Genomic DNA, 26137 nt, shown 5'->3' on the forward strand with positions numbered 1-26137 from the left:
AGGGGTTACACGGTCCAAAATTGTCAAAAGGCTACCTGTACTGTGAGGCCGGTAAAGCTTTACCGACAGTCGTTATCTCAAGCAGCTCCGCTCATGTAATCTCAAAGGTCTGAAATACTCAAATGAAATCAAGACAAAGCCAAAAGGTGGAGTGGAAAAGGTCAAACAGATAAAGAAAAAAAATCTTGCAAAAAGCACCTCAAGTTTGCTCCTTCAGCATGACGCTTGAGGTTGAGCTTTTATTTAGCTGCGGAAATTACTTAAGGGTGTTGCACAGAATCTCTTAAAAGGTTCCCTTAGTCAAGGAAACTGCAACATTTGGACAGGAATCAGGACAGCAGGTGGGTGAAAGTTTTGAAACCCAGTGAATGTTGACTTGTGTACATAACACCTCGCCAATAACTGGTTGGAAAGATCCCATTGCATAAAACCAAAGAGCAGTCATTAATCGCAACAGGGCTGGAAGAATGAAGCACTGGAAAGTTGAGTGCTCCAAATCATAAATTTACCTCTGGTCAAATTTAAAGTGTAAAATATATTGCTTATCATTAAGGATTCCATCAGGTTCTCCTCAGTATGCCTTCATTTTCTTCACTGATCACCATAAACTCAGTCACGTCACTGTGAAGTTGCAGTCCGAGGTACCGTAAAACTTGGTGTATAAGTTGCACTTTTTTTTCCTTTTTTTTTCATCTAAAAAGTTGGGTGCGGTTTATAGACCGGTGCGACCTATCGACCAAGGCAAATGCTGACATTGGTAATTTGACCCACAAGATGGCGCTATGTTAGGCTGACCAAACGTCCTCTTTTGCCCAGACATGTCCACTTTTCACGTCCCGTCCAGGGCATCCAGGGATCTTTTATAAATTGATAATAATGTCCGGTTTTCCGTGTGTTTGTGTGTGTGTGTGTGTGTTAGAGTGCGGCACGGGCAGCATATTTCTGTCCGAACCCGAACCGAGCCCAACATTATTTAATGACCAAAGCACTGAGTTTGTGTCACACAGTGGTTACAGGCTATTTAACAGGCGGGGTGTGCGCTGTGGGTGCTCAGCTGCGGAGAGGGAGACCACCGTGTTTGAGACGGGAGCGGGTGGCGGGAGCGAACGGTGGGAGGTCCGACGCTTCTAGCGAGAGGAGAGGGAGAAATAAAACAAAATAAGATAAAATAGGAAAAACCTGTCTCCCTCTTTTATTTTATTTTCAGCGTTTAATCAAGGCGGAGGCGGGCGGCTGGAGGTCCGAGATTTCCAGAGAGAAGAGATGTAGAAACAAACAGCCAATGTGTGTCTGTGTGTGTTATGTTCAGGTGTTGTCACGTAAATAACAGTGCCCAAGCAATAAACAGGACAGACAATAGGATTCTATTTATTTTTACACTACATTTTCACTGAAAGCTGACCGAATCCGACCCAAGCCCGAATACAATTTATAGCTACATTTTTGACCAAACCCGGCCAACCCGTCGGGTACCGTCAGGCTCAGATCGCCACACTCTAGTGTGTGTATGTGTCCCCTATTGGGGCCTATCTGAATTTCTGTCTTTGAGAGATATTATTTTGTAATATAACTGAATTTTCTATCCATACATATAAAATTTAAATATATTAAAATTATAAGGCATCTTTGAGTAAACTGCGAGTATCATTTAAGTAGGCTATGTCGTGGCCGGCCGAGTGTCCTCTTTTTTGGAAATCAAAATATGGTCACCCTACGCTACGCAGTAATTTAAACTCATTCGTTTTTGGGATTTGAGTAAGCATGTATAGTTACAGCCCACACTGTAATAAGGTACTGTAATGCTGTCTTCTTAAAAAAGAAGTTTAATGTTAATTTAAACTCATTTTTATGGCTCAGATGTTGTTATACCATAATTTTATTTCCTGAAGAGGTTGTTTGGAAAACTGCAATCTGAAAAATAACCAAAGCTGCTTAAGAGGTTATTGTGTTTTGAATGTGTTTCAAATTAAAAATAAAGGGAAACAGTGTAGGAATAACTTGTATAACGTTTTTATTAACAAATAGTCTTATAAAACCTTGTTTTCCCCGTTTGAGACCTTAAAAAATAGACTGTGACTTATATGCCAATGCGACTTATATTCCGAGTTTTATGGTACATCATGTTTTTTTCCTTACTTTGGTTGCTAAGGTCCTCTGAGCAACGGTTTAATGAACTTTACTTAATTGACCTATGGCTAAGCCCCGCCCTCAAACCTGATGAGCCAGTCACAGTGCGTATAGCCATTCCCATACACTCGGACCTTCTCTGCCTGGACGTTCATTGAAATGCATTACAGAAAGTCAGTTTTGTTTGGTTTTATGAGCTTTTTCGGAGATTTGAAGTCTAAAAATGGTCAACCACTGTGCATGGGGTGCATGCAACTCCGACACAAAGTATCCTGAGAGGCTGGGCGATGAGGTGTATTTTTTACACTTTAAACCACATCTCAACCATGAAAAGTGTCTCCTTTGGATAAAGTTATGTGGTAGACCACAACATCAACTCAACATGAATAAGATTAACAATGATGTCTACATCTTTTCTAAGGTAAGTCAACATCGTGTTTGAGGCAACATATTGCTACTTTGCTGGAAAGAAATATAAAGCTATCGTTAACATCTCTAGCTAACGTTAGCTAAAGCTAGCCTAACGTTAGCTCCTAGCTGCGTTGTTCATCATGCCACCTTGTTTGCTGGGAGATAATTTGCCTTTTTTGTTCTAGTTTTTGTACTGTGGTGATCGTACATCATTGTTAGCTGTTGTCCAAAGGGCTCTAGTTAAGCTAACGTTAACTTCTGGATCTTAGCTTCATTAATTTATCTGTAATCGCAGAGATAACAAAGGTACGCAAATGTTTTGCTGAATGATTCAATGTAAATACTGTAGCACCAAACTAACGGAGAGACACTCTTGGTAAAGATGGTAAAAAGGCCATTATCCTTTTCTCATATTCTGAGCCGAAAACCTTAACTTCAGTGGCACTTTGATGCACCAAAATTTGATCGTTATGTCTCCCGTACGTTTCCCGCTCAACCAAAAAGGGTTCTATGTTTCCTGCTTGGTTGAGCAGGAACACAGAACCCGGGAAACATTGAACCTTTTGTGTATAAGCGGGGAACATAGAACCTTTTTTGCAGGGTTAAGTGGGGAACATAGAACCTGGGAAACATAGATACGCTCCAAAAAAATCATCACTTGCCTCCTGCGAAATGCCGTGTACTGTGACACCTGCCATAGCACTGGTCACTGAATGTTTTTTTTTTTTTATCATTTTTTTTATCAAGTTTTTATTAATTAATTTTAAACAAACAAAAAACAACAGAAACAACAAAACTGACACATTGTTCCAAGTAATGCAATTGCAAACTGAATGTTGATATTTTGTCTGAGTGAGTGGAGGGGGGCGTGGCTTAGCCGTAGGTAAATTCCTTAAGTAGAAGACCAAAATAAGGAGAAAAACTTAAGAAAACCTTAAGAAGAAGACTTAAGGATGTTTTGTGCAACCAGTTTTATTTAAAGGAAAATCTTCACTTACTTTGTGCAACCAGCCTCAGGCCTTAAAACCAAAGCTGTAAAGACTGAAAGACACTAAAACACCTGCAAAGAGTCTGGTCATAATTCTCCGTGGGTTTGTCTCAAAGAGCGACTGTCACATTACACTAAGTAATTTGATCCACTGTTAATACAGCATTGTAGCCGTGAAGTTTTCCATTCTACTCTTGCTCATGATATGGGTTCTACATTATCTTGAGATTGTACACAAGAATAACATGTATAAAATCATTTCATATTAACGGATGTCATTAACTCACTGTCAAGTTAAACAATAATTTATCACTGGCAATACAGCACAGAATGACTTAATGGAAAATCTTCCTACAGAAAAATCCAGCATTGCCATTCATCACTCCAACTGTTCCAACACCTCGTGGCATGTTCGACTGCCAAAAATGCCACTGGAGAGAGTATAATGGTTTCTCAGCTACTGTGCCAGGTATAGGACTTGAGAGGCTCGAGCAGAGTTTTCTCAGCAGAGAGGAAGTCTAGTTCCTGTCTGCCAGCTGAGTTTTCATAAAGGAGAAGCTGGTGACAGAAGCTGCTAGAGACTGCAGATTGATGTGAGGAAGATGAAGGGATGAAAGAGAGAGGAAGAGAAACAGGGATCAAAACATAAGATACACAGAGTAAAAGACACAAAATGGCGCATTACCTGAATTCTAATGTTTATAAGTCAATAATAATCTTTGTCTATTCAACTCTTAAATATTATCACCTGCTAACGTTGCTAACATTGAGGACCTCCAATATGGCTGCCTTTAGTGTCAGTTCCATTTTCTCAGCACAAGTTAACAGACATATAAGGGTAATGCAAACTTTGTTCTGTTTATATTACTATATTGTATGTTTCATATTCTTTGTGCCTTTCACTCTTTTTTTCTCTATGTACTTCTCACGTTTTTTTTTAAATTTTCCCATCCATTATCTTGCTTAATCAAAACAATACATCATCAGTCATGACAGATACACATGTACTGACACATCACTAAAAGAGCACATATTAAAAAGTAAAAGCAGGTTCACACACGCATGCTATTTTACTTCATACGTAGTTGATTCTTTAAAAAAAAAATCTCTGTTTTCTTTTGTGCCTTAAACAAAACAAAAAATGAGTGTAGCCGTTTTTCTTGTACTTCCCCACTCTCCTTCTGGGAACATTTTGTAGTTTCACACAGTTTCACTTGGCATTTTGTTCTTTACTCTCAGGACTAAGGAGGAACTATGCCCATTTTCAAAACTCATGTTATTCCTATGGGCTAAGGCAGTCTAAAAATATTGTAAACATTGAAACTTTCTCCCAAATCCAAGAGTTGGGAATGATGTTACAGATGACACTGAGAGCACCCTGGGAAATATTCTGAGTCAGGCTGTTCTCACAAACTGTTTGGATGTTTTCCTGTTAAAAATTATGCACCTAAGTTCATACATATCCTAAGGATTTTGAAAGGCTGCGATCACGTGACCAATGCACTTATGGCAATAAACAAGGAAGCAGTCCCAAGCATGCTTGTGAGGAGGCAGGTTGGGGTGGTGGATGGGTCACAAAAAACGGACTTTCACCTGAAACTTTCCCCTGGAGTTGCTTGTTTGGAACCGTGTGACCTTCTGAGCCATTTTAAAGTACGTTCTCACCAAGTTTCTGTTCCTAAACCTGACCACTGGAACTTATATTGCCTAAATCTAACCTCTGTAACTTTACATTAATGCCATACTAAATCATAGGATGTCATACAAGCTGTTGTACATGCATTTTTCGTAAGAAATCATACAAACAGTTCTATGAGAATACGTTGTCTGAATATATGAGTGTATGCTCTTTTTCAGAACTAAGAACACTACAATAAAATAACCCTTATTTGGGTATAAAAAAGAAAACAACAATTCTGTGGGTCCAAAAAATCAGGGGTATGGGCATGGGTAAAAAAGACCTAGGCACAGGTGGGCATTGGGTGAGAACAGAAATACATAAAATGTGCAGTATATCTGTAAGTTTGACAGCTAAATCACCATTATCAAGCTGCAATTCCTTTTAATTTTTAAAGTCAATGACACAAGCTGAACCTTTGACCCCGCCGTCACATTTGATGCCAACGTCGAGGACTCAAGCAATAGAACTTTGCAGCCCAAGTATGAGGTGGCAGCCTATATCAAGTTCAAGACACCCAAGGAGGATCATTTTGAGGTTTTGGTGGAAGGAGAATGCCGAAATGTTTCCTAACCCAACAATGATTGCGCAGAATATTTTCACCATCCCAGCATCATGCACAGCCAGTGAAAGAGACTTTTCCTCCGCTGGGTTTGTAATTCAAGAACGGAGAACCAAGCTTAAGGTGAGTGAGTGTAGCCTGTGTGTGTTTAATCATGGGTGCGGGTCGGGTCGCGGGACTTTTATTAATGGGTGTAGGCGGATGCGGCTTTGACTTAATCATAATTGATGGGTAATGGGTCACTTCTGGTTCTGAGTTTGGCCGTTATAGGCAGATGTGGGTTTTCAAAAATGGAATTGTGCTGGACTCTGTCACAAATATTAATTGAATTTTCCTAGGCCATGGAAATAACATTGGAATTCTTCATTTAATTAGCATTCCCCATTAAGTACCTCTCTATGTACTAGAGTAATTGGGGCCAAAGTGCCCTTAAGTTTGTTTAATATGGCATATTTAATGGACCTCACACTATGTATAAGATACACTTGGGATGTTGCACTCACCCATCAATTATACAGGAGGCTGTAAGAGACACACTACCAGTGCTCTGAAATGAGGAGTGCATTGCTGCTGAACTCCATGTACGACCTTCTGGCTGGCAGCTCCGCCAAGAACTACAGACTGACCTCCAAAACATCCATGAAGAACACTGAGAGCTCCAAAACACTTTTGAAACAAAACAGGGCAAACTAAACTTATAATTATGAGGTTTATGTAATTGAGGTCAAGTCTTTTTTAAAGTCTTTATGAGAACTACTATGTTTGTACTGAGGTCTAACATGACTGTCAAACAAAACAGTATAGCAAGAATGTCATGTTTGTTGACTACAGGCATTAACACTCTCAAACTACAGCCGGTAAAAACTATTCTTAGCCAAGAAGCAGAAAAGATAACAGCAGAGGAGTTGATCGACCACATGTTGACCACATCTGTAGAATTAGGAACACTGTATTCCCATGAGTCACAGGGAAACAATGTTCTGAACACCCTGCTTTCAAAATCCACTCTGGATTGCGTAATCCTCATTCAAACATTATTTATCCAATAATGTTGCCTGGGCACCGTGGCAAACCTCATCAACCATGTCCTCTGGAAATCACATTCATGTACTGTCTGAGAAAATGTAATACCACCCACGTAAGATTTTTTATCAACACGCTCCTACACTACAATATCAGCTTGTAGCAATTAAAGCATGACTGAGGTTTTTGTTGGTAGGTTCAGGTACTGGCAGCACTTGGTTGTGGTGAAGGCAAGATCATGGTCTCAGTACAATACAGAAAGACACATTTATTCTATTTACTCAACACCTAAATCTTTCTCTACGGACAAAACGGCAATTATCAATATTTTCATTTTTAAAATGGATGGCACATCCTTTTAGTGTCTTTCAGCTCATTGTTTTGGTTTTACAACCTGCAACTTTGATTTAGGTTTGTTTAGGTTTGCAAAAGTCTTTGCACTTAAGTCTAAAGTCAGGTCCAAAGTCAAGATTGACAAGTCCATGTCCTAGACTTTGAGTACCGATTCCTAAACAAGTCAAAATGCACTCTTCAGCAAAACAAGTTTGGTAAAGGGTGCTTTCCCACCTGCCCTGTTTGGTTTGGTTCAGTAGAACTCAAGTTTATTTGCCCCCAAGTGTGTTTCTTTTGGGCAGGTGTGAACACAGCAATCACACTCGGGTGCGCACCAAAACAACCAGACCAAGACATTCTTGAAGAGGTGGCCTCGGTTCGGTTCAAAACAAACTCTGGTGCAGTTTGTTTATGGTAAGAACGTGTTCTGACCTTGATCCGAACCAATTGCAGTTGCATTATGATTGTTTGGGTTAAACATAAGCATGTTACAGTCCTGGCAGATTATTAATTTTCACCTCCTCCTGTACTGCCTTAATATGCAAATTCGGTGCATCCAATGCATCAAAACATTGTTTTCTAAGATGGAGCCGCGCCTCGTATTCAAACTGTATGGTTTGCCTAAAATTACCAATACAGGCAATATAGGACAAAAATCAACCTACAATCAACCTGCATAGTTGTCCCTCCGTTATGACATTAGAAAGTGTTGCATTCATCAGAATCAGAATCAGAAATACTTTATTGATCCCCGAAGGGAAATTATTTATGTTACAGGTGCTCCTTGCAAGAGAGGAAAGATACGTGAAAATATAAAAAATTTAAACAATAGTATTAACAAATATATAGTTAAATAAACAGGAATTATTAACAAACTTAAACGTAAATAAATATATATATATATATATATACATATATATATTGATTCATCTTGCAAGTGTACTCTTCTTCAATGTTTTGTTTACTTCCTGGATTTTTCCCACATGGAAATTCTGACCAATGAAGATTGGCGTTCTTGTGCAAGGCATTTTATCTGGTCTGCCTGTAAATGCTGCCATAAGAACACAAACCTACTCTAAGAAATTACGCAACTTTGTAACAAAAATTCTCTGTGATTCGGACCAAAGCAAGACAACTCTAGGTCTAAAAGCACCCTTCGTCTCTCTGCTCCTATCAGTGCTACTTCAAGCAGCAGCTGTGTTTTTTAGTGAAATAGCTCTGACATAGCTGACTGATGCAGTTAGCAACTGGCTGGTGAACACATTGGAGTATTTAGCAGCTTAAGAGATAGATATCTCCCTCAGGAGCTGGTGGAGACCAAAAACTGAGCTAAAAGGAGAGTGATTACCACAGTCATAACAAAAGTTGTTAGAACTGGTTCCAAATTGTCCGATCCATCAGACTCATACTGTATGTGCCGCTGGAAACTTGTAACAAGGAGTCATGGCAGAGAGAAAGATGCAGAAAGATGTCAACAGTGCAGCTTATAATGCCTGTAAAACGATAATGTCAAGTAAGGGTGGAAACACCAACACTATGCTGAAACACCTTCTTACCCAACATGGGCTTTAATTCCAATACATTCCATATTTGAAACTCTACATGAGTGCCACTGCTTCTCGACCAAGCAACATGTTGTTACCAAGAGTAAATATCTTATAATAACATTAGTGCCACCCAGGCAGGCTCAGCAGGTTTTGTCTTTGACTAAGAAAACAGTAAAACAGTGGAGCCTTTGCACACCTGAGCCACATGCATGCCCTCTTTCTACTGTTTCCACACTGAGATCAGACTAAGAGATAACGAAACACTTGCATTAATGCTGAAAACCTGTACAAGCCTTCCTTTTCTCCACACAGAAAACTGATCATGAATCAATAAGGAAATCAATAAAGAATCAGACCAATAAGCAGAATGTATAATGGCACTGGCATCAATAAAATCTTATCAGTTTCAGTCTCTACAGCTGGGGGAGCTGTACACCACACACACAGGGAGGAAAGCAACACTAACACAACAAGGTTCCTGAACTGTCTATTGAGTAACCTTCACAGCCTTTGTTTAATGAATTTGAAAAACACCCTTTAGGAAGATACCTGCAGCAACAAAATACATCTCTAAGAGATCTTTTATTTGTCCTCTGTCACCTTCCTAAACAAAATGACTTTTATTAGATATGAGGGACTGCTATGATGTCTATTTAAGATATGCATGAATTGTTAATATTTTAGTATCTATTTTAGCATCTAACATCTATTTATGACATGTAGTTGTTAATATTTTAGCACTTTGATCCCAACCATTTGGCTCACTTATTATCTAGCTCATAAAAAAAGATTTTTTTCAGTGTTTGCTGGCTGTGAAGCCAAAGTCGAATTTCGATGTCAGTTGGCAATAAAGATTTCTATTCTACTCTATTTTCTAAATGTAACTTCTAGCACACAGGTTAGCCATCATACATAACATCTCATGTCAATCAAATCAGAAGTACTGCCTTCTTCCACCTTGAAAACATAGCTCGGATCCACCCATCACTGTTGTCCTCGCTCTTAGCTCCCATCACATCCAGGATTGACTACTGTAGCTGCAATCTTTATGTAACATCACCCAAAGTCCTAGATAAACCAACACATCCAGAACTTTGCTGCCCATTCTCATTCCTGCTGTCATGATCACATCACCCCTGCCCTCGAGTACCTCCGCTGGCACCCCATCCAATTCAAATCCTCCTCATCACTTATAAAGCCCTCCATAACCGGGCTCCCTCCCTCCTCACCGACCTGCTCTACCACCACACTCCTTCCCGCAGTCTCTGCTCCTCTGATGCCAACCTTCTGACTCCACCTCTCAGGACCAAGCACCGGACCTGGGGTGACAGAGCCTTCTCCGGAGTTGCCCCCTCCCTCTGGAACTCTCTCCTCAAACACATTCGAGACTGCACGACCTCTCCTGATTCAAACTAACTAATGTAAAGTGTCTTTGAGTACTATGAAAAGCACTCCATAAATAAAATATATTATTGTTATTATTATAATCATACAGTCTAACATTGGTTAATGAGAAGAGCCAATGGAATTTTCTTAAGGAAACAGTATTGATGAAAGAATGAAAAGCATCTCTCATCAACGTTCCCACTTTAGTCATTTGTAGCCAAGGATTTAAACCAGACCAACGACACACAGGATTTGGCTTTTGCTGCAAGCCACAGGATATCCTCTGATTATCACACCTAAAGTTAAAGGTCATGCAAGCTGTTATAATCACTTCATCAAGGTTTTACTATATATTTATAGGTCCATCATGCTAACTTGCTTACATCTCTCACTTTACAGTGGATGGCTGTTTGATAGATAATATTAAGGGAATATAATAAATCACGTAGTAAGGAGCAACAGTCATGGAAAGAGAGGCAGAGTGAAGAGTTGACAGACAGGATGAGAAACAAAGAGAGCAGCTCAGCTGACCCTCATATGAGGTTGCTTTGTGTTGGCTGCATGGTGACAGAAAGGTCACCGTCACAATAAGAGTCTACTCAAGTATGGCTTTGCCTGGAGACATGAATAGACCTCCTCAGCAGCCATCCATCCCTCCCACCATCCCTCCTTCCTGCCGTCCCTCCACGCAGCCAGCAAACTCATGCTGAGAGCTCCAATACAACAGCTTCCTCTGTTGGCTGGCCTTGTATGAAAACGTAATGGTAATTGCCCACAGATGCCACATTAGGGTAAGATAGCGGGGGGAGAGAGGATCGGCTCTGAAAAGAATATTTCGAGGGAAAAATGGAGGTCATAATTGTGGTTTCAAAGAAACAGAGAGGAGTCATTCAGGATCTTCATGGAGAAGTCTGGAGTCCCTCAGGAAAACTCTGGCCGGGGGACAGCATTGTCATCAAGCTGACATTGAAGTTTGGAGACCACTATATGCCACATAATGGGTAGATTAAAATTCCTTCTTGATAGACAGCTTGCTTTTCATCCAGACTTTTTGTTACAAGTTCAAGACAAAGTCAGTGGGTCCCTATTTATGAATTTCTTATGAAAAGTTTAAGGGACAAATTTCTCCAATGGACAAGGCTTATTTTCCTTATTATTGACAAAAGCCATGAAAACACCATCTATGTACCAGTATATCTCTCACAACTTTCTGATATCCCCATCTGTAACATGTAATTTCCACCGAACACTAGTTAGTTAGTTTAGCAAACATTACTAACAGGAGTAAAAAGGCCATTTGTTGGGGACTACTTTCAAATGCAGATTGATTTGAATTTGATGATCAAAACTTTTCCTAGTTTTTGGATCACTGTTGTGCGCCGTATACAAGGTACGATCGCAGCATGGGGGAACAAAGTGGTTTCGCCACCACAGGAGGTGGCAACAGCATCGAAATTGTGTCTGTATACAAGACAGGACTATTGGCGGTATGGGTGTGACATTTTGACGACACTTTATGCATGCAACCCATTGCCAGAGATTTAAAATGCAGCTGTTAGCAATTAGCGGCTAACTCAAAGAAGAAGAACAGTGGCCGTATATGTCCACAAATTGGGAAAACAATGAGGTCCAGGAGCTCCTTCCCCCCCAAGCAGAGGATGAGATCAGCTGCTATATAACAGGGACGATAAATTATTGTTATTGACATGTTAATGCCATTGTTGTTGTTTAGAAAGTACTGTGAATGGGGCGTCGGTAGTGTAGTGGATAGTGCCGGCGCCCCATGTACAGAGGCGATGCCTTGCTGCAGCGGTTGCAGGTTCGACTCTGGCTTGCGACCATCTCTGTATATCAGTCTCTATGTAAAAAGTGCTTCTGACTATTCAGTTGTTAGGGGTCAACTTTTATATGGTGTAAAAGAGCATCCAGTTTGCTTAGCAGTCATCAATCAAAGCAGCATGTGGCAATTTCAGAAAAAAAAGAAAACATTCTTAGGTTTTTCAAGCAGAGAGAAGCCGTAACACACAGCCAAATGGGATATTGATGTGTGCTTATAATGTCTGCTAACTCTGGTTTCCTGGGGGAAACCTTTAAATGGTTCAGTATTGCACAGCAGTTAAAGCAGTGGAGGTGTGCGCATGAGCATCTGACAACCATGAACACGACAAGAGGGTTAAAATGAATGACCCATTTTTTGTGGCATCTATAGGAAGTACATGGTGGCTACGCTGTATAGCAGTTATAGTAGAACATTTAATACTCTTCATAAAATACCTCCAGTATCAGCTGACACATTCAGGAGCAGCTTTCCCAGTGCAAATCAACTCTTCAGATTTTCCTGACATTTTCCTCAGACTGTTGGAAAACCTGTTCATGCAGCTTCAACCCAGCAGACAGAAACCTAGTTTGCATTTTATTGGAAAGACTTATAAGACGAATGTTACAAAGTAGCTGAGTGACACTGCATCTGCCCATTATTCATCACTGCTATCATATCCTTATTTAATACTCCACTCGTGACCTCTCTGTGACCCATCTGTGCATACTTCCACTCAGAGACTGATCCTTCAGTTTAACCCTCAACAATCTGCTTGATGTACAGTCCTATTTCTGTCTCTATCTCCAGGCTGGAAAAGGAAAATTGAACCAACCGACAACTTTCAACACAAAAGAGGGATTAAAATAATACTGGGTGCTGAAAAGAGGATTAGTATAACTGCAAATGTAGAGTACTGAGTAAAGATCCCACTGTGATCGCTGAAATATGGTGATTTGTTGTTCATTTTTTAATTTATTTTTGTTCCATAAAGTAAAAATAGCTACAAGAATGAACTCGCTTTGTATTATCTTCTATCGTCTGTGATTGATTTGCGTGAGTGATCCAGCAGCACAGGTGTATCTGTCACACAGATAAGGCCATTCTGGTTTTGATTCAGCGCGATGATGTGAGGGAAAATGAGAAAGAAAAAAACAAGGGTGAGCATGAAAGAAACTGAAAGAGAGATGATGTGAGAGCGACAGAGAGCTGGAGAAAGCTGACGTGTGATCACACAGAAAACCTTCAGCTTTATTCTGATTATGATATCAGAGCCAGAGAGAAAGAGTCAAGATTAATAAGTGATTCTTACCAGCATCTGTTATCCACAGCAGCTAAAGGTCTTTTCGAACTGCCTCTCCTTTACACTGATGACTCTCTTTACATCCATCTGAAGGCAGAAAGTACGTGTTCCACCTGCGCTCTCTAGTTGCAGTGCTGATGTCACATCAAAGCCACAAGTACGCACAACAGATCTGCTTTTGTACAACCAGCTCCAGACAGTTGCAAAATAACCACAGACACCTCTGTGTTTAATGTGCAGACTTGTCAGAGATGATTAATTATTCCATACCACATCTGCTGCAGTGTAAACCAACAAGCCTGTTGGAGACTGATACATTAATAACAGCTCACTGGACTGTCCATGACTGCGGCCTCCTTAAGTACGAGTGAGACCACATCAACTGCTGTATGAGACTATACTTAGTCACAGCAGTGCTTTGTAAAGTTGCCCGGTTTTGCCGGTCCCGTGTATGAGCTTTAACCGGTTAGCAAACTGGCTAAACTGGCATTTGCCGTTATGACACATTCTCGCAAATTAAAAGGAAGCCTACGTCAGCAACCTGTGTCGATGGCATCACAGTGCTGAGTCCAACTTGTGTTGCATTAGCAATAAGCAACATGAAAACATGATTAACATAATATTATGTTTGTTCAGGCCATGTGCAATTTACTGCTGTGACAAAGCCGGCAGCATGAAAATGTACCTGGGGCACATTATGTTTGTTTAACAGAAAGTTCATGTGTTTTTTGGGGATGACGAGATGATACGGTTGCTCTTTCAAACCCCTTTAATACGGCCTGTTTGAGCCAGGAATGTTGTGCCATTATTCCCTTTCGCTGCTCTGTATAAAACTAGTCCATACCCATTGGTAGCTCTGTCACCTTCTACCTATGCCAATCCTCAATGCCTATGTGCAGTTTCACATAGACTGACCACATCAGTGAGTAGAAAAACATGGGACAGACAGAATGACTGACTGAGAATTACACACTGACAGTTTCCATGATTATGGACAGCATACTATACCATGACTTAGTCATACCAAAAATTAGAAAAAAAACCCAAACATTCAGCCACAGGGGGAGCCACAGCGATCGGTCACATTTTAGCCATTATTAAGCATTTTTCTCTTGTTCTAGCGCCACCCAGTTGCCATTTAGAGTTAAATTTCTCTGTGCAAACTTTCATGTGCAAACTTTCATGTCTCTACGACATACGGGGCATGAGATATGCCTATTCAAAGTTTGCAATTTCAATCGATTGCTATAGCGCCCCCCTTTGGCCAATTGATGTAATATTGCTTCATTCGCATCCTCCCATGACCCTCTACCACTGTGTCAAATTTCACATGGATTGACCAAGTCAGTGAGGAGAAAATGTGGAACAGAGACACAGAGTTTTTCATTATATAGTAAGATGTACAAACATAGGGAGGCATTGTTGCTCCGTGGCTGGAGGTAGCAACAGAGTTGAGTCTCATTATGTTTCTTTCGGGGACAGCTGCTGAGTCAAATGTGACTCAAGAGGTAAAATTCAGTCCACCAGTCTGATCCAGTTTTGGCTCAATATCAAATCGATTTGAACATTTTTACACCGGCCCACCCATAGTAGTCTAAGGTTACACCGGCACGCAACATGCTCACAATGACAATGCTAACATGCTGATGTTTAGCTGCTATAATGATGTTCAACATCATAGGTTATCTTGTAAGCATGCAAACATTTGCTAATTAGCACTAAACACATAGTAGTACAACTGAGGTTAATTAAGAATGTTAGCTCTTCAGGTATTTGGTCATAGATCAAAGCACTGGACAAAATCTAAATTTAATGGTTCACTTAAGGTATTAAAATACATCCTGAGGAGAAAATGGATGCCTGAACCAAACTTTACGGCAATCCAACTGATAAATGTTGAGGATTTTCATGAAAAACAAAACTGTCAGCCTCATGTTGGTGCTAGAAGGAAAACTCAGAGGATTGCCTAAGTCAGTAGGATTCATCCTCTGGGCACCATGAATGTTTCTACATCAGTTAATTGCAACAATTGGGAAATTTTGTGGAGCGACTAACAGACAAACAGTGCCATCCCTGAAACCACTCCACTGGTATAAGGATTGTACCTGACTCAGAATTATGTCAGTCAAATCAGATTGGGCTGTTTAATATGAATATGTAACAACAAATAGTTTTTGCTAACACTGGATATTAAACAAAAGCCAGAGACTGTGTCGTATTAGGTATCTGTGAGCTGTAAATACACCATTTACAAGCAGAAAAGAGAAGATAATTTTATCTCAAAGACGTTATCTCCTCTGTGCCACTGCATCCTGTCCGCAGAGCAGCGTGAAAGTCAAAAGCACTCACTTCATAGCAAAATCTTGGAACTAAAATTTTCCCAGAAGTAAACCGCACAGCATACTGACTAGTAAAAAAAGAAAAAGATTGACTCGACTTGAAGCAATCTCAGCCAACTAAGGGGTCTCCAACTGACAATTCCAATCTCCGGCTTTCAAGGGTCATGGCTAATAACTACTCATGTGAAACACTTACGTAAGTGTACATCAGTGCCCATTATTATACATCAGGTTAAACTGTTCACATCTCATAGACATATGGATCCTTTGCTCAGGGGTTGCAGGTAGATGTTGCTTTGCCATAGAGGCCACATCCCAAAAGGTCATATGTCAAGCAAAACACCGAAAGTTTGCCAGTCTCCATTTCCAAATGTGAAAATGTGTCTTTTTTCTGTTTTATATTTATGTAAAATGAATATCTTTGGGTTTGGGACTTTGGGTCAGTAGGGGTGGGAATAAACAAAGGCCCAATCATGATACAATATTATCACAATGCAAAACAAGTACTGACTTTGAAGATGTACCCCTGGCTCTGCAGACTTGTGATGCATTTTCACTATTTTTTGACATTTGACATCATTAACAAGGAAAGCATGAACATGAACTAACATGACCAAAATGGCACCAATGGTTTTGATACGGATTCAAATATAACAAAATTCCTGCAGCAGTTTAAAGTTGAGTAAGATATTAAGAGAAGGCAGAGCCTCCTTGCAGGCCTGACAGTTCACAGTACTCCCCATGTGTTTGTTTCCTGCCTTTGCTTAAGAAACTTTAGTCAAAACTCTATTGAAATCTTTTGACAGGCACCTCTTAGATGTGCTTGTGCAGTGACAAGTGGTGGCATAATAAAACACAAGCCAGAAAGATAAACAGCGCAGCTTGTAGGCACTGGAGAGGATCCACTCATGGGCAAACTGCCATGAAAAATGCATTGTAAAAAATGCTGGAGGGCTCCTGGAAAACCAAACCAGTTTTCTACCCTGATGCACCCAGCGGAGGACTCCATATAAACATGAAGGTGCATTTCACTTCTCAGAGCAGTGGCCCAGAAATAAACCTTCTATTGTCACATTCAGCCTGTTCAAACACGCTTAACACGGCATGCTCAGTGTGCCAGGGGAGAGAGACAAAGAGATCAAACACACACCTGCAAAATGCCACCATGCTCACAGATATCTCTCATATTCACACTGACAGACACAGAGTGACGGCTCACTCCAGGCGACACTTCTTCCAGGATGCTGTCACCTTCCTGTGTAGAGCTGTGTGTGTGAATGTGCGTGTTCGCTCTACTTTCATCTTCTGACTACGTGAAGCACTTTCAGTTGTAATTGTGAGTGTCAAAGTCTGGACATGTTTTTATTGCAAAGCAGTTTAGAGTTCAGATTCTCAAGATTAGTTTTGGTTCAGCTGGGGACAGTTAAAGGACCATTTCAACATTTTGTGTGATTTGAGGTTTCACACTTTTTATTTATCTTTAATGCTAATTATGACTGGCTGATTTAACTCAAGCAGTTTTTTTGGGTAATCAGTTCCTCTTTTAGGTATTTCTTCATGCATTTTCCTCTTCATATTTTGTGTGTTTACATGATAGTAAACTGGATATATTTGGACCCAGACATGGCATTTGAAGATTTCACCTTGGGCTTCAGGACATTGTATGAAGCATTTTCACTAGTTCAAATACCTACAAACTAATTGTTTCAGCAGAAAATAAACAGCAGGTTAATCAGTAATGAAAATATTAGTCCGTTGCCACATTCACTGCAAAACTTTTTACATGCATGCATGGGCAGATTATGAGACAATGGGCTCCTGGGCACAGATAGGGCCAAGACACACAGACTTTGTGGTGATTATGTGATTCTTTATAGTCTTTTTTTGTCTCTTTGAGGTAATATTGTGTCTTTTTTTATTGTTTTGTGTCACTTTGTAGCTGTTTTGCCCCCTTTAGTGGTCATATAGAATGTTTTCCTGGATGGTACATGTTCATTTGAGTGACATTTTCTCGGGGGCAATGACACTTTGGGCCCTTTGGCCTGTGCCTGGTAGGCCCATTCAATAATCCATCCATGCATGCATGTGCCAAAATGACTCTCTCAGACCCATTCATCCCCATTTCGTTCCAAAGAGCAGAAAACAAGAGGAGATTTAGTTGGTAAAATACAGGGCTGCATGATATGCAAAAAAAGTCACACTATAATTGTTCTGACAGATACTGCAATAGCAAAATGAATCGCAATTTAATTAGGGATAGTAAATTTTGCACGTCATTTTCACTGAAGCACCACAATGCTTTATTATAATGGCATGCTGTGACACATTTTACCTTTATCAAAAAATTGCACCTCCCGTGATTTGGATATTGCACTTGCCAAATTGCAAGCTCGAAAACATTGCGAATAATTGTGCCGCCCTGGTAAAAATAATTAATCTTTGTGAATGGAAAGCCATCAGTTCTGTTTTAGAAAGTTTTATCAGAATACTATAAAATTTAGCAAAAAATTATGGTTAACGTTTAACATAACTATTTAAATAATCCAATAATGTTTTTAGGTTTTTGTCTTTAATTAGAAAAGCCAAACATTTGCAGGTTTCATGCTTCGTAAATGCTTATAAACTGAAGAGCTTTTGATTTTTGGACTGTTGTTTGGATGAAACCTACCATTTAAAGACCTTAACTTGGGTTCAGGGAAATTACACTGGGTATTTTTCGCTATTTTCTGACATTTTATTGCCAAAATAAGCAATCAAGAAAATAATGAGCAGATTAATCAATAATGAAAATAACTGTTAGTTGCACCAAGAGTGCAAATTCAAGTTTACTAAAAGACTTTCCCTCCAAAATAAAACCTTCAATCAGCGGCTAGCAATCCCTGCAGGTACATCAGTTACATTCTGCCAATTGGATCCCATTCAGCCTTAAACACAAGACAAGATGTTTCCACAGCTTAGGCACAGTGTGAAATGAAACAGAAACTAATGCTATAGATTTTGTCAAATTATAGCGTCTTTGCTGAAAGTTTTATTCATTTTGGACGAAGAAAAGTTTCATAATGAGATATAAGCACTGGAAAATAATCTAAAAAAAGTCAAAGAGTGCTGGCCATGAGTAGGAAATTAGAGTCTCAACACCGAGTCCCCACGTACAACTGCAGGTCACTGGTTCAAACCCTGGCCACTAATCCTGTTTCCATCAGTAGGGCCTCTAACCGGCTCTTCCAGGTGTGTGTGTGGTGCATGACTTTGTGTATGAGTGTGTGTGTGTGCATGCTCTTGCCATCTGGCCCAAAAGTCTGCTTCCTACCATCTTTCCAAACAGGAAGCCAAAACAAATCCTTGATGACACGGGTCAGTAGTTTAATTGTCTCTGTGGGATTTCTGTGCAGCCAGCAACCAAAAACTGCCCCCTTTCATCTCGACAGCCCCGGAGCCTGAAACACTCTCAAATCGATTTATCACTCCTGTAACCTGCCAGAGTGTGTGTGTGTGTGCATCATGTACTGTACCTGCATGAAACTTTGACTTGATTTACTACAGTATTTAGAGCATGACATATAGAGGAGATTTTGCCACTGGGCTGTAAGGTATTGAATACCATTTGTTTTCTCTCTGTTTTGCTTTCTTTGTCACACACACACACACACCACTGGATCAGTATACGAAACCCCCTATGGCTTGGCCTTACAGCCATTGAGCAAGCATCAATACAGCAAGATATCATTTAGGCATCAGGACCCTATGCATGTGTGTGTGCCAAAGAGTAAAACCATACACACACCTGTTCCTGTCATGACAACCACACCACTGTCTTCCCAAGAACATTTTAATTTGAAAGGCTCAGCCTGCCCAGATGTGTAAAACTCTCTCACCCCGAATACACGTCACTCATTAACTATAACACCCATGGGTCTCCCCTGTGAGCCTCGAGAGACCCCACCCAGAGACCCCTGCGTGCTGCAGCGCCTTTAAAAAAAAACCCTGCATACCTGCACTGTGAACAAGATGCTGGCAGCTCAGAGCTCCCGCCGTACAAACACCGAGGTGTGCACACACTGACAGCCCGGGTGAGGAGCGACACGGCTGGGTGTGATACACAGTGTTTCCCCGCTTACCTTCCAACTGAGTCCGGTTCCTGCAGCACAGTACAGCACAGCACCGACGGCTCCACCGGTGAGATGCTAAACGCCGGTCACTTCATAAGTTATCCCTGCCACACATCACGCGGGCACGAGGAAGTGTAGTTTCACTATGAAGCGCGAGCTCTCCAGATGTTAACGAGGGCGGTGCTCGTGTCCCATAAAGATGTAAAACATGATACGAATGAAACCGCTGTTCAGCGTGAAGCACACCGGCTCCTTTGCAGCTGTCCGCCCGCCGCACCGGCTCTGAGTTTCGGTGTGAATGAGGTTTCCAGGTCCGCCCACGCTGCCCCTGCCGCCGCCGCCGCCGCTGGATGACAGGACACCGACCGACCGACCGACTGGCTGCTGCTGCTCTACCGGTCGGCCTCACGGCTCCGCCTACAGGTGATACTGAGTAACTGCAGGTAGCTGTTAAGGCAAGTGCACCCTGGTAGAAATCTGCAGGCTTCTTCTAGGTACAAGGTTTTAAATAGGCTGATCACAATGTGATTTTAATTTCCTGCATTTCTACATGCATTCAGGGACTAACCAAAACAAAATCAAGTCATTAGGCTAAATTCTTCCACAACAGTAATAATGCAGATCCTTTGGGTCTGTTTTTTATGGTGGTGAACTCACATCAGAATCTGGTGGCTTCCTATAGCGTCATATTATTATACATAGTAACGTATTAAGCACAATTTTTGTGGTAAATATGTTACTTTATATTTGGGACTGATTACTCAGGGCCTCAACTGGAGGGGGGCCTCAAAAAACCTAGGAGGAAAAGTTTGGTTATGCCTGCAATTACATACATTGAAGTAACTGGCACCATAACTAAATTAGAATTAGCCGAATATATCTCTTGAAAGATTGAACTTTGTATAAAAAATACGGGAGGCTCTCTGAGACCCCTCTCACCTCTTAAAGCTGCAAAATGGTTTAGTCCAACCCTCCACTAGAATTCCTCTCTAAATGCAGCTAGAACTGACTAAAGACCCTTTTACACTGCCTGTTCAAAGCAGGAATATTGCACCGTATGCCGCCTCACTTTGCTGTATACGACTGCGAAAAGGGGGGGCAGAGTGGTCTCGCCTCTGAGCCGGGAATGGAGGTACCGAAACAACTTCTCTTCTCTGCAGGACGGGATGATGGACAGCACGGATGTGACGTTTTGATGACGTGCTTTGCGTGCAACCCGCTACAGGAGATATAAAAGTAGCTGATAGCAGTTAGCGGCTAGCTCAAAGAAGAAGAGCAGCGGGTTGAAAATGTCTGCAAATTGGGAAAACAATGCAGTCGAGGAGCTCCTCACCCTCCGATCAGACAATAAGATCAGCCACCACGTAACTGTCAAGGCTCCAGTGGCGCAATCGGTCAGCGCGCGGTACTTATAAGACAGTAACCTGCAGAGTCATGCCGAGGTTGTGAGTTCGAGCCTCACCTGGAGCATTTTAACCATGAAATACTTGCTGCTCTTCATTGGATGGTCCATCTCACCCCTTGGTATTACACAACAGCATATCTTGCATGAAGGCCACTTGGAGAGCAGAGGGAAATTAGGCGGGGCATTTAAATGACAAGCACCTCGCCTTGCACACTCACAGCCCAAACTATCATGATTGACCACTAACTGCAGGCAAAGTACTAAGGTGGCAGTGGCTCAGGTGGTAGAGCAGGTCACTCACCACTCAGATGATCAGTGGTTCAATCCCCAGCTCCTCCAGTCCCCATGTCAAAGTATCCTTGAGCCTTGATCAATATACCAAAGGAGATTCTGAACCTGATGGAATGATGGGCAGCACAGGTCTGATGTTTTGATGATGTGCTATGTGTGTGACCTGCTGCAGGAGATATAGAAGTAGCTGATAGCAGTTAGCAGCTAACTAAAAGAAGACCAGCAGCTGAAAGTGTCTGCAAATTGGGAAAACACTGTGGTCGGGGACCTCCTTATCCTCCGAGCAAATGACAAGATTAGTCGCCACATAACAGGGAAGGCTCCAGTGGTGCAATCGGTCAGCGTGCGGTACCTATAAGACAGTTACCTGCAGAGTGATGCCGAGGTTGTGAGTTCAAGCCTCACCTTGAGCATTTTAACCAGGAAATACTTGCTGCTCTTCATTAGTTGGTCCATCTCTCCCCTTGGTATTACATAATGGCATACCTTACATGGAGACCACAACACATTTCTTGTACACTAACTGCCCAAACTATCATGATTGACCACCAGTGTTGGGTAAGGGTTACTTTAAAAGTAATCAAAGTATATTACTGCGTTATTTTTTAAAAAAGTAACCAGTTACTTTACTGCGTTACTCCCTGAGTAAAGTAACTCAATTACTTTAAAAGTACTTCCAACGTTACTCCCTGAGAAAAGTAGCTCAAGCACTTTTAAAGTACTTTTGAGTATTCTACATTTCCTAGTGGGCAATGGACCACAGGGCGCTAAGCCTACATTTTTTTGTCTCCAAAATTAAAGTTATGGACCACTAGCCCTTCACTGAGATCCAATTCTCCCATCACAGCCGTCACTTTGACCAGTAGAAACACAGAAGGATCTGCTGCCGTAGACAACTGTAGCTATGACAACAACACCCCAGCATTTTTAATATTTCCTCTAGGGATGTTACCACACAGAGTAAAAGGGGGAAATGATGGTGTGAAACAGCAGAGGCACTTTGTCAACCCGCTGAGTTAACATTACTGTCATTAGCATCAAGCTAGCAAACAATGGTACATCCTCACGGTCGGACATAAAATAATAACATTAACAAATAGCGGCGGGGCTTTTACTCACCACAACTGCAGAGGCTGCCAGCTTCATTTGAAACAAACTACATTATAGACAGTCCGTTATTTATTAATCCCTCTGTGTGTTTATATATTTACTTTTTATCCGCTCCGTTGTCTTTCTAAAGTTAACATATCGCACCGTCATTTCAAACTCAACACTTGTTTCAAATTAAAAGCCCCTCATAACCTCGGCTAGAGAATTCCTCCATTTTCTAAATAGGCTTTTATTCTGATTTGTCAGAACTTCCTGTGGAAGATACAGTAGCTTGACAGATTACTTATGGCGCTTCAAATGTAGCTCCTGCCATCTGCTGACGCTTTTAGGTGACTACAACAACATGTCGGCTGGCACATGAACAGACACAGTTCTGGCAGTGACTCAAATAATAGTGAAAGTAATACAAATAGGACAAGAATAACCCGATGACATCACACACGCCGTGAAAGACGACCGGGGATAATTGGTGAGTACCAGCGTGTAGCGTGTACCAGGCATAATGCAAGTCCTGAGTCTGAAATATGTCTGTCAGCAAACTGTCAGCGAACAGCAAACTAACGCGTTAGGTTACTCGTTACTGCAAAAAGTAATCAAAGTACTCTAACGCGTTACTTTGTGACCCAACCCAACTCTGTTGACCACTAATTGCAGACTTAGTCCTTGGGCGGCTGTGGCTCAGGAGGAAGAGCAGGATCTTCACTACTCAGAAGATCAGTGGTTCAGCTCAACTCCTCCAGTCCCTATGTCAAAGTATCCTTGAGCAAAATACAGAAGGAGATTCTGAACCTGACTGGATGATGGGCAACACGGGTGTGAAGTTTTGATGACGTGTTATGCGTGCTACCCACTGCAAGAGACATAGAAGTAGCTAATAGCAGTTAGTGGCTAACTCAAAGAAGAGCGGTGGCCAAAAATGTCTACAAATTGGGAAAACATTACATTTGGGGAGCTCCTTACCCTCCAAGCAGAGGACAAGATCAGCCACCACATAACAGAGAAGGCTCCAGTGGCGCAATCGGTCAGCGCGCGGTACTTATAAGACAGTAACCTGCAGAGTCATGCCGAGGTTGTGAGTTCGAGCCTCACCTGGAGCATTTTAACTAGGAAATACTTGCTAGTCTTCATCGGTCGGTCCACCTCACCCCTTGGTATCACATAATAGCCTACTGTGCATGGAGAGCAGAGGGAAAATAAATGGAACACCTTTCCTTGACAGCCCAAACTATCATGATTGACTGCTAATTGCAGACTTAGTGCTAGGACAGCTGTGGCTCAGGAGGTACAGCTGGTTGTTCACCTATCGGAGGGTTGGCAGTTTGATCCCCATCTCCTCCAGTCTCATGTCTAAGCATCCTTGAGCAAGATCCTGTATCCCAAATTACTCCTGATTCCATCGGTGTGTGAGCGTGTTAAAAACTGAGTAGCACGTGGCACCTTGTACAGTTAACATAAATGGGTGAATGTGACTTGTAGACTAAAAAAGCACTTCAGGTGGTCAGATGATTAGAAAGGCACTATTCAAGTGCAGGTCCATCTACCATTTAAATAGTTTAGGTTTCGCCATGTTAGGCTTTTGTTATTGTTTATAAAGTATGTTATATGTTATATGTCACAGTAGAGGCCAATGCTACTGTGTTACACGTTACGCACGTCACACCTCTTTGATTGCGCAATTGCAGAATGCAATGTACAACCACACACTGGAGCGGAATGGTTGCTGGGTTCTGTGTAAAAATGCAAAGGGGTTAGAAAGAAGGGAGTTCTTTTGCGGCCTTATAGTGTGCTCGGCTTGAGTGAGTGTGCTTTTGCTGCTGTAGCACCAACGTACACTGTCCCCAAGAAAGGGAATGCAGAGTTCCAAAAAACGGACAAAGGACAGAAAAAGAAAAAAATGTCAAAAGGCGTGTGAAAGAGAAGAGCAGGGGGCTCACAGAGACTGTTAATGCATAGGGCCCAGAATTTGGTGCTACTCCCCTGGTGACACAAATGGGATTTTCATTACACTGACAGCCTCGTCCCAAGTGGAAATTATACCTCAGCTGTTATGTAAGCTGTTAGTGTTTTTCATTATTAAATACTCTAACAGCTAATAATCAATAATAGTCAAACAAAATTGTATTAAATATGCCCATTATCCTGATTACACTGTATAATGTTGTATTTTATTTGTTTCTTTCCCTCTTTACATTCTGAGTCTCTTGTTAATCTTCAGAGATTCTTAGAATATCAGTTTAAGTAATAATTAGTTTAAAAAAAATAGTAAAGTAAGATTTTTATAGTATGAATATATATACCACAAATATCCTGCTGACCTGCTTTTTAAATGACATTTTTATGACCTTTTTATGACATACTAAGACAAAATCTTTACACAGCCAGCAGTAATATTACACTCATTTTACATTATATGTTTCCATGTTTTAATACATTTGAAATAAAATAGAAAGTAATGAATGTAAAGTAATGAAACAGAGGGACAGTACAGTGTTTGACATTGACTGTAATGCTGTAGCTACCCACAGCAGTCACACAACAGCATCTGCTGGGGTATGGCAACGCTTGACAGTAAATTTGAGTTTGAAGAATTGCCGTCACTGCTGGAGAGATAGTGTATCCTTTACTCAGGCCTAAGTCAAAGCTGAATCCTCAGCTCAACATGTTTTAGATATTACACTTCTTGAAATATAGAACCTCAGGAATGATAATCTAATCTAAAACTGTCCAAACTGAGGACTTTGTGGACAAGAAGAGCCAGACACAGATGTCTGCGCCCTCAGGCCACCTGGTCTTCATCTATTTCCCACATCCCATCATTCCCGGTCTGTTAAGGCTAACGCTCAGACACTCAGACAAACATGTTTATATTAAGTCAAATTTAATTAGAGATGTGAGTATGTGTTGCTCCATGTTTGCTCTAGATGACAACGTCATGGTAATGCTGCAAAGATGAGCATGGGCAGGTGAAAGCTGGTACTTTCCAGGCACATGTGGAAGGAACTGCACACACACGATGCATTAATGTAATGTCTGTCTTTCTCTTCTGCAGGGAAAACCTTGCCAATATGCGAGACTCCCCTACTTCTTTGACTGACAGATTCTCTTGTTATGCAACTTCTGTGTTTCTGTATTCAGCTCCCAGTTCAGTATTGTTACCTAGGTGTTATAGTTTGATTGATGGGTAGTTTCACACTTTACAAAACAAAGTAATTTGCTGCAAATGTCTGATGTGCTTACAGTGAAAGATTCCTCCCAAGTGCATGAAGACAGCATTGTACATTGATATACATTCGTGTTACTTCGTCTCTTTAAAATGCTGCACATGACCTTCTGTTTTAGCCAAAACTGTTTCCCCTGCAGGGTCGGTGTCCCGTTCCTTCAACCACCTGGATCTTCTTACTGTCCTCGCCCTCCGTACAGCCGGCAACGACCTTTGAAGGCTTCACCTGCCCATCATCTCTCACCGCTGCTCACCACAACGTTCAGTCAATGCAACAATGTGGTCGTCAGATGTGAAAGCATACAGCACAAAGGATCATAGATTGTGCTCTATACAAGCCAAGCCAGGTGTTTCTGGGTGTGGTAGGAATGAACTGTCACTTTTGGTGTGGCGGTGAATACCTGAAAAAAATAAAGGATGTATTTCACACCTTGTGGCAATAGAAGTTATTAAATGAACAGAAAGGGCTCAGAGCTCTCAGTGCAGTCA

The 26137-nt window shown here is 41.3% G+C and overlaps 1 protein-coding gene and 2 non-coding genes across 7 annotated transcripts in view; 2 read left to right on the forward strand and 1 right to left on the reverse strand.

Moving 5' to 3' along the window:
* Positions 1-19927, reverse strand: part of rhbdf1b (rhomboid 5 homolog 1b (Drosophila)) — a 57144-nt gene extending 37217 nt beyond the window's left edge. For 2 of the 5 annotated variants that reach the window (XM_049562550.1, XM_049562552.1), the window contains exon 1: positions 19632-19927. The gene's annotated coding sequence lies outside the window, so the exon portion shown is untranslated. Of the gene's footprint in view, positions 1-13183; positions 13301-19631 lie in introns of those variants that run through there. The other 3 variants (XM_049562551.1, XM_049562548.1, XM_049562549.1) reach the window with 2 other exon arrangements.
* Positions 19928-20998: 1071 nt separating this feature from the next.
* On the forward strand, positions 20999-21092 carry trnai-uau (transfer RNA isoleucine (anticodon UAU)). The gene is made up of 2 exons: positions 20999-21036; positions 21057-21092. It is a non-coding gene; the product is annotated as a tRNA-Ile (tRNA).
* Positions 21093-23431: 2339 nt separating this feature from the next.
* On the forward strand, positions 23432-23525 carry trnai-uau (transfer RNA isoleucine (anticodon UAU)). The gene is made up of 2 exons: positions 23432-23469; positions 23490-23525. It is a non-coding gene; the product is annotated as a tRNA-Ile (tRNA).
* The last annotated feature ends 2612 nt before the right edge of the window (positions 23526-26137 follow it).

This window comes from Epinephelus fuscoguttatus, linkage group LG20, assembly GCF_011397635.1.
Source record: "Epinephelus fuscoguttatus linkage group LG20, E.fuscoguttatus.final_Chr_v1".
Taxonomy (NCBI): Eukaryota; Metazoa; Chordata; class Actinopteri; order Perciformes; family Serranidae; genus Epinephelus; species Epinephelus fuscoguttatus.